Raw genomic sequence first — 7,343 nt, 5'->3', positions numbered from 1 at the left:
AGGTGTTTTTCCTGGGATTTTTTCCTGCTAATGTCACTTGGACAGAAAAACTCCACGTCCTGTACATGGTTAATGATTCCTGTATGTTCCTGTATGTTACTGTATGTTACTGTGTGTTAATGATTCATGTATGTACTGTATGTTACTGTGTTGTTAATGATCAGTATGTTACTGTATGTTAGTGTGTTGTTAATGATTCATGTATTTACTGTATGTTACTGTATGTTAGTGTGTTGTTAATGTTCTCATGTATGTTACTGTATGTTACTGTATTTAGTGTGTTGTAATGATTCCTGTATGTTACTGTATGTTACTGTATGTTAGTGTGTGTTAATGATTCCTGTATGTTACTGTATGTACTGTATGTTAGTGTGTTGTAATGATTCCTGTATGTTACTGTATGTTACTGTATGTACTGTATGTTAGTGTGTGCAATGATTCCTACATGTTTTGTATGTACTGTTGTGAATGATTCTGTATGTTACTGTATGTACTGTGTGTTAAGATTTCTGTATGTTACTGTATTTAGTGTGTAATGATTCAATATATGTTACTGTGTGGTTACTGTGTGTTAATGATTCATGTATGTTACTGTATGTTGCAGTGTGTTATAATGATACCTGTTGTTTACTGTATGTTAGTGTGTTGTAATGATTTATTATAGGATTCCTGTATTTCTTATGTCTGTATGTTGAATGATCAGTATGTACTGTGTGTATATCTCTGTTATCTTTTTATATTTTATTCCTGTATGTACTGTGTTGTTAATGAATCCAGTATGTTACTGTGTGTTTAATGATCCTGTATGTTACTGTATGTTCCTGTATGTTACTGTGTTGTTAATGATTCCTGTATGTTACCTATGTTGTGTTTAATGATTCCTGTATTGTCTGTATGTTGCTGTTTATAATGACTCCTGTATGTTACTGTATGTTACTATGTTTATAATGATTCCTGTTTGTTACTGTATGATATATGTTTATAGATATTCCTGTATTAGTTTACTATTGTTACTGTGTGTTAATGATTTGTGTATGTTACTGTATGTTACTATGTTTATATATTCCTGTTTGTTACTGTATGTTAGTGTGTTGTTAATGATTCCTGTATGTTACTGTATGTTAGTGTGTTGTTAAGACTCCTGTATGTTACTGTATGTTAGGTGTTGTTAATGGATTCCTGTATTTATGTATGTTAGTGTGTTGTTAATGATTCCTGTATGTTACTGTGTGTTATTGTTTGTTAATGATTCCTGTATGTTACTGTATGTTAGGTGTTGTTAATGACCGTATTACTGTGATTTAGGTGTTGTTATGATGTGTTTACTGTATGTTACTGTATGTTATCTATGTTAGTTAATGATTCCTGTATGTTACTGTATGTTATGTGTTTGTTAATGATCCTGTATGTTAATGTATGTTAGTGTGTTGTTAATGTAGTCCTGATGTTCCTGTATGTTAGTGTGTTTTAATGATATCCTGCTATGTACCTGTATCTTACTGCATATGTTATCGTCGTTGTTAATATCCCTGATATTCGACTGTATGAATCTCTCTTGTTGTTAATGATTCCTGTATATTACTGTATGTTACTGTATGTTAGTTTGTTGGTAATGATTCCTGTATGTTACTGTATGTTAGTGTGTTGCTAATGATTCCTGTTTGTTACTGTATGTTACTGTATGTTAATGATTCCTCAATGTTACTGTATGTTAGTGTATGTGAATGATTCCTGTATGTTACTGTATGTTACTATGTTGTTACCTGTTTCGTGCTGCTGTCCCCTCATCATGTAGACGAAGTCTCGGCAGCTGGCTTCATGGCTGTCCTTCGCTGAGGAGTGTAAGCACAACTCCTCCACCAGAGTGAGCGCCTTCTTACACAGGTGGTCTTCATCCCAGTCCCCCGACATCCTCCAATCCGCATTGCACTTCCACCCGCAGTCAACCAATCACAGCACAGCCCTCGCCGCCCTCACCAAACGGACGGCACCTGGGTGAGAAGAGGTTCYATCCGGCCACGTTCCTTGGAGGGTCTGGAGAAATGGGTGGGGRCGGTGGAGATTGGACCAATCCAGGAATAAGGGGAGGGGCTCTGTCAGACGCTGTCTACTTAGGCGGGGTATAGCAGAGACCCTCCATGACTGACACGCCCATAAATGTGTGAGCCAAACCCACCCRTTTGTCTTTTCCTGAGAGGAATGAACGGGAAAGATTAGGAAAAAGAAGATGAAAGACGATGTATAAATAGGTACTGTTATCATTGTACCAATTGGTGACAGATTTTCATGCAAATATTCTCAAATCTGCATAAAACAATATGTGCATTTTCCCACCAGAGGTGAGTTTCCATCAAACTAACCCATTGTGGATAAAAGTCTCTGTGTGATAAAAAATAACTTTTGTGGTTAAGTTCCCATGTACCGGATAAAACATGTACATTAAATGGGGTACAGATGGTTTTGTAACAAAAACTGTTGCGATAAATAGCAAACCTGGCCAATCTGGTTTAGGCGCATACTCTCTAGACAAGTTCACTGATATGATAATTGGCAGCCAAGCACCGATCATCATATCCCCAGAATTCAAATAATAGCCTACCCTCGATATTTATCTTCTTGGAAATTTGCATGATCAACGTGCACTTAACCACCATGTGAAGTTCATGATCTGCCTGTAAACCTTTCCTGCTCTTCCATGTCGTGGTGGTKGGTCATCATGTGACTCCAAGTTTATTTTCCATATGATGGTTATTATATCAATATTTGCGCATGAAGGCGTTCCCGTTACCATTTCTCAGATAACTAATTTTACAGACACAAAAAGATCCCAACATGTCGAATGAACAAATTGTCTGTCGGACATTTCCTGTTTCCATCAGCCTTTGACTTTTTTATACGTCAGGTAATTCATCTGCGTTTAATGGTTGGATGCAAACCTGGTTTATGGTACATTTTTATTTCCGTTTTATGTCAACATACCTGTATTAGAGTTGTTTGTAAAGCCTAGGAGTCCCTGTCATGTTTGAAATGTCTTCTCCACCAAGATACAGCTGAACAACACTTGGTTATGCTTCCAACAAATTCATAACCTTATACTAGTTTGTGTTTTTCTTTTTCTAATGTCACAGAGATAGGGATAGCTCTAACAGCATTTAGAGCACGGTTCAGCTCTGGGTAATGTAGTTCCAATCGGATTCAATAGAATGCAGTAGTTTTCCTGGTTTTCCTCCAACCTAGATTCATAGAATGTCTTATAAATGGCTCCAACATCACCTGAAAGACAATGACAACACATTACTGAATGAGGACAAGGACAAAATCCACAGAGAATGTGATAGAGATTGTATTACAATGATTACACAAGAATGTGATAGAGATTGTATTACAATGGTTACACAAGGGTATTACATAGAATTTGTCTCTTGTTGTTTGGATGCTCTTAGTAGTACACAGAATGTCAAATCCCAGGACTATTAGTGTTTCAGTGCACAGACAGACAGACGTTCTGTCCTCTTTGTCCTTTTGTCAGAGAACTCTATTTCCAGAGCTCCTTAACATTCTCCCTTTGTTTTGAACTCATTCTGTCTCCAAAAAGCAGGTCAATGCCCCAACTTTCTCTTTCTCTATAGCTCTCTCCCTTTCTCACGGTCTGTGTGTCCGCAGGGATATATGGTAGAAATATGTCTAAAAATACATAAATTAATGAATGTCTACATTCTACATTACTGTAATCACATCTGGCGAATAAGATATCTCATCAGTTAGGGGTCTGCCGCCAGAAGGTCCAACGAGACTTCGTATCAGCGAGAGGTAGGCCCACTCGTCCAATGAGAACCCTGTTCGGCCAAAGGAACATCTATTTATCATTTGATGATTCTGGTTCTGTGAAATGTCAGCATCAATCTCGTGTAGTGACTGGCAAAGTGTTGCTTATATGTCCATCTATCTCCCTTCCTGGCAAAGTGTTGCTTATCATGTCTCTATCTCCCTGGAAAAGTGTTGCTTATATGTCCATCTATCTCCTGCAAGTGTGCTTATATGTCATCTATCTCCCTGGCAAAGTGTTTGCTTATATGTCATTATCTCCCTGGCAAGAGTGTTGCTTATATGTCATTATCTCCCTAGCAAAGTGTTGCTTATATCCATCTATCTCCCTAGCAAAGTGTTGTTATATGTCACTACTCTTAGCTAAGTGTTGCTATATGTCCATCTACCTCCTAGGAAAGTGTTGCTTATATGTCATCTATCCTGGCAAAGTGTTGCTTATATGTCATCTATTCCCTCGGCAAAGTGTTGCTTATATGTCTCTATCTCCCTGGCAAAGTGTTGCTTGATTATCTGTGCATCTTATCTCCCTGACAAGTGTTTGCTTATATGTCCTTCTATCTCCCTAGCAAAGTGTTGCTTATATGTTCTATCTCCTGGCAAGTGTTGCTTATATGTCATCTACCTCCTAAGTGTCTTATTCATCTATCCTGGCAAAGTGTTGCTTATATGTCCATTATCTCCTGCAAAGTGTTGCTTATATGTCCACTACCTCTGGAAGTGTTGCTTTATGTCCATTATCTCCTGCAAGTGTTGTTTATTCATTACTCCCTAGCAAAGTGTTGCTTATATGTCCATCTATTCCCTGGCAAAGTGTTGTTTATATGTCCATCTATCTCCCTAGCAAAGTGTTGCTTATATGTCCATTATCTCCTGGCAAAGTGTTGCTTATATGTCCATCTATTCCCTGGAAGTGTTGCTTATATGTCATCTATCTCTGGCAAAGTGTTGTTATATGTCCATCTATCTCCTGGAAGTGTGGCTTATATGTCCATCTATCTCCTGGCAAGTGTTGCTTATATGTCCATCTATCTCCCTAGCAAAGTGTTGCTTATATGTCCATCTATCTCCTGGCAAAGTGTTGCTTATATGTCCATCTATTCCCTGGCAAAGTGTTGCTTATATGTCCATCTTTCCCTAGCAAAGTGGTTGCTTATATGTCCATCTATCCCTGGCAAAGTGTTGCTTATATGTCCATCTATCTCCCTGGCAAAGTGTTGCTTATATGTCCATTATCCCCTGCAAAGTGTTGCTTATATGTCATCTATCTCCCTGGCAAAGTGTTGCTTATATGTCATCTATCTGGCAAAGTGTTGCTTATATGTCCATCTATCTCCTGCAAAGTGTTGCTTATATGTCATTATTCCCTGCAAAGTGTGCTTATAGTCATCTATCCTAGCAAAGTGTTGCTTATATGTCATCTATCTCCTGGCAAAGTGTTGCTTTATGTCCATCTATCTCCCATCCCTTCACAGCATTAAGAGAGACACATTTCAATCAGGACAAGACTGTCAGGACAGGACATTTGGTGCATTTCTCCTTCGCTCATCCTCTCTCTCTCTTCTCTCTGTCTCTCTCTCCTGTCTCTCTGTCTCTCTCTCTCTCCCTCTCTCTCTCTCTCACTCTCTCTCTCTCTCTTCTCTCTTCTCCTCTTCTCTCTCTCTCTCTCTCTCTGTTCTCGTCTCTTCTCTCCTCTCTCACTCACTCCTTCTCTCTTCCTCCTCTCTCTTCCCCCGTCTACATCCTCTCCCTTCTCTCTCTGTCTCCTTCCGCCGTCGTCTCTTTTTGGCCGGTGCCCTGCCTCTCCTCTCTCCTTCTGTCTTACTCTCCTCTCTCTCTCTCTCTCCGAATTCGTCATCTCTCTCTCTCTCTCTCTCTCTCTATCTCTTCCTCTCTCTTCACTTCTCACACATTTCGTCTAATAACTAAAACTTCTGGATAGTTCTGATAGGCATATTAGCGTCATTTGTCTGATCAGGGTTCAGAAAGGAATAGCTCAGACTAACAACGGTAATTTATCTGTTTCCATCCTAGCTCGCTCCATTGTAAAAAATGAGTCGAGATGTAGAGCGTATTAAAACGTCCCCAACCAAACCTAGTATCCGCTTCAATCCTCCTATCCACGTGAGATAGTAAAATTTTACGTGCAGTGTGACTTTAAAAACCTCAGCATATTCTCAATTGAGGAAATGGCTGATCTGGCACCAAACCTTGGTCCTATCAAAATGCCAGCAAGAAGATTCAAGGGAACAAAAGAGAGGGGAGAGAGGAAGAGAGAGTGTATGGTGTTGGTAAGTGAGAGAGAATGAGATGTTGAGAAAAGAGGGGAGAGAAGAAGAATGTGGTATGGATGTGTATGTGACGAGAGAATGAAAGAGGGTTTGAGAAGCCGGGGGAGAGAAAGCGAAGTGTATGATGTGTGATGTGAGAGAATGAGATGGTCAAGAGAAAGAGGGGAGAGAAAGGAGGATATGGAATTAGACTGAAAGGGGAGAGGAGATGAAGGGTAAGTAGACGAAGGATGGAAATGTGAGCGAGAGGCAGTGTTGTGACATGAGAACAAATAGTAATCAAGGTTGGCTGTGCAATTTACTAGGAAGCTAAATATTTACAGAGCTGCATATTTACTGATAATATGATTCAGACGACGTACTGACATCTTCTTCCTCCATACAACCCCTAATACTGAGACGAGACTCCAGCCACAAAGGAAACATAAATCTCCCAACAGACTTCCATTGACTGCTTCCCTGTTTTACTCATAAACTTAGCAACCAATAAACACCAACAGAGACGGTTCACCGTAAGGGTACGGTCCAACACGCACAGCAGTGACTGGACAGAGAAAGGTATATGGTCTAATCAACTACTAAAGAGGCGGAACACCAAGGACGTGCTCTGTATTCCAATCAAAGAAAGACAGACTAGGAACAGGAAAGGTCACTGCCAATCAAAACTAACAGAGAATAGGTAAGGCGGTGTGGGTGCACTGTCCAATGACAAAATGGTGGTGTGCATGCCAGTAAATTCAACTGCTCAACTACACCCAACAAGGCTGGGGAACTCATACCCTAGGTCACGTTTAATCAGATAACATTTAATCTGGCCACGTAATGTCCACTGTCAACAGAGACCCCTCCAGCTAAACACTTTACATCCTGTGATGAATGATGTGGACTGGAAGCTGACAAACTATGCACTGTTTTAGCCCAGATGTTCTTCTGGGCATGCAATGTGTGAGCTTGTATTTGCTTGGGACAATGACTTCTGGGCATGCCTCAGCGGGCCTTCTTTCTAGAGTGTGATTGGATCTCTGAGAAGGTTGTGTGCAAGTTTGTTAAGAAGAAGGAAGGGCAGAAGAGGGAGGAGAGGAGTGAATGTGGTGAATGTGCCAGCATTGAGCAAAAAGCAGGTATTTCACACACAGGTGGATCAAGGGAGGAGCGTAAATCTCAGTTCATTCACTTGGTTTCCGTCTTCTCAAGGAAGGCGCAAGCACACCTGAGCTGACAACGTAT

General features: G+C 40.1%; 1 long non-coding RNA gene across 1 annotated transcript in view; it reads right to left on the bottom strand.

Annotated features, from left to right (window-relative positions):
* The window catches only part of LOC139025793 (uncharacterized), an 18,613-nt gene extending 15,256 nt beyond the window's left edge, over positions 1-3,357 (bottom strand). Inside the window, exons 1-2 of the long non-coding RNA XR_011477429.1 lie at positions 2,980-3,357; positions 1,764-2,190 (exon numbers count right to left, since the gene is read on the bottom strand). This is a non-coding gene — a long non-coding RNA (uncharacterized lncRNA). The remainder of the gene's footprint in view (positions 1-1,763; positions 2,191-2,979) is intronic.
* Between the last annotated feature and the right edge of the window lie 3,986 nt (positions 3,358-7,343).

This window comes from Salvelinus sp. IW2-2015, unplaced genomic scaffold (genome assembly GCF_002910315.2).
Source record: "Salvelinus sp. IW2-2015 unplaced genomic scaffold, ASM291031v2 Un_scaffold3286, whole genome shotgun sequence".
NCBI classification, from domain to species: Eukaryota; Metazoa; Chordata; class Actinopteri; order Salmoniformes; family Salmonidae; genus Salvelinus; species Salvelinus sp. IW2-2015.
The sequence above is the reverse complement of the archived record's forward strand: the minus strand, read 5'-3'. Positions and strand labels throughout refer to the sequence as shown.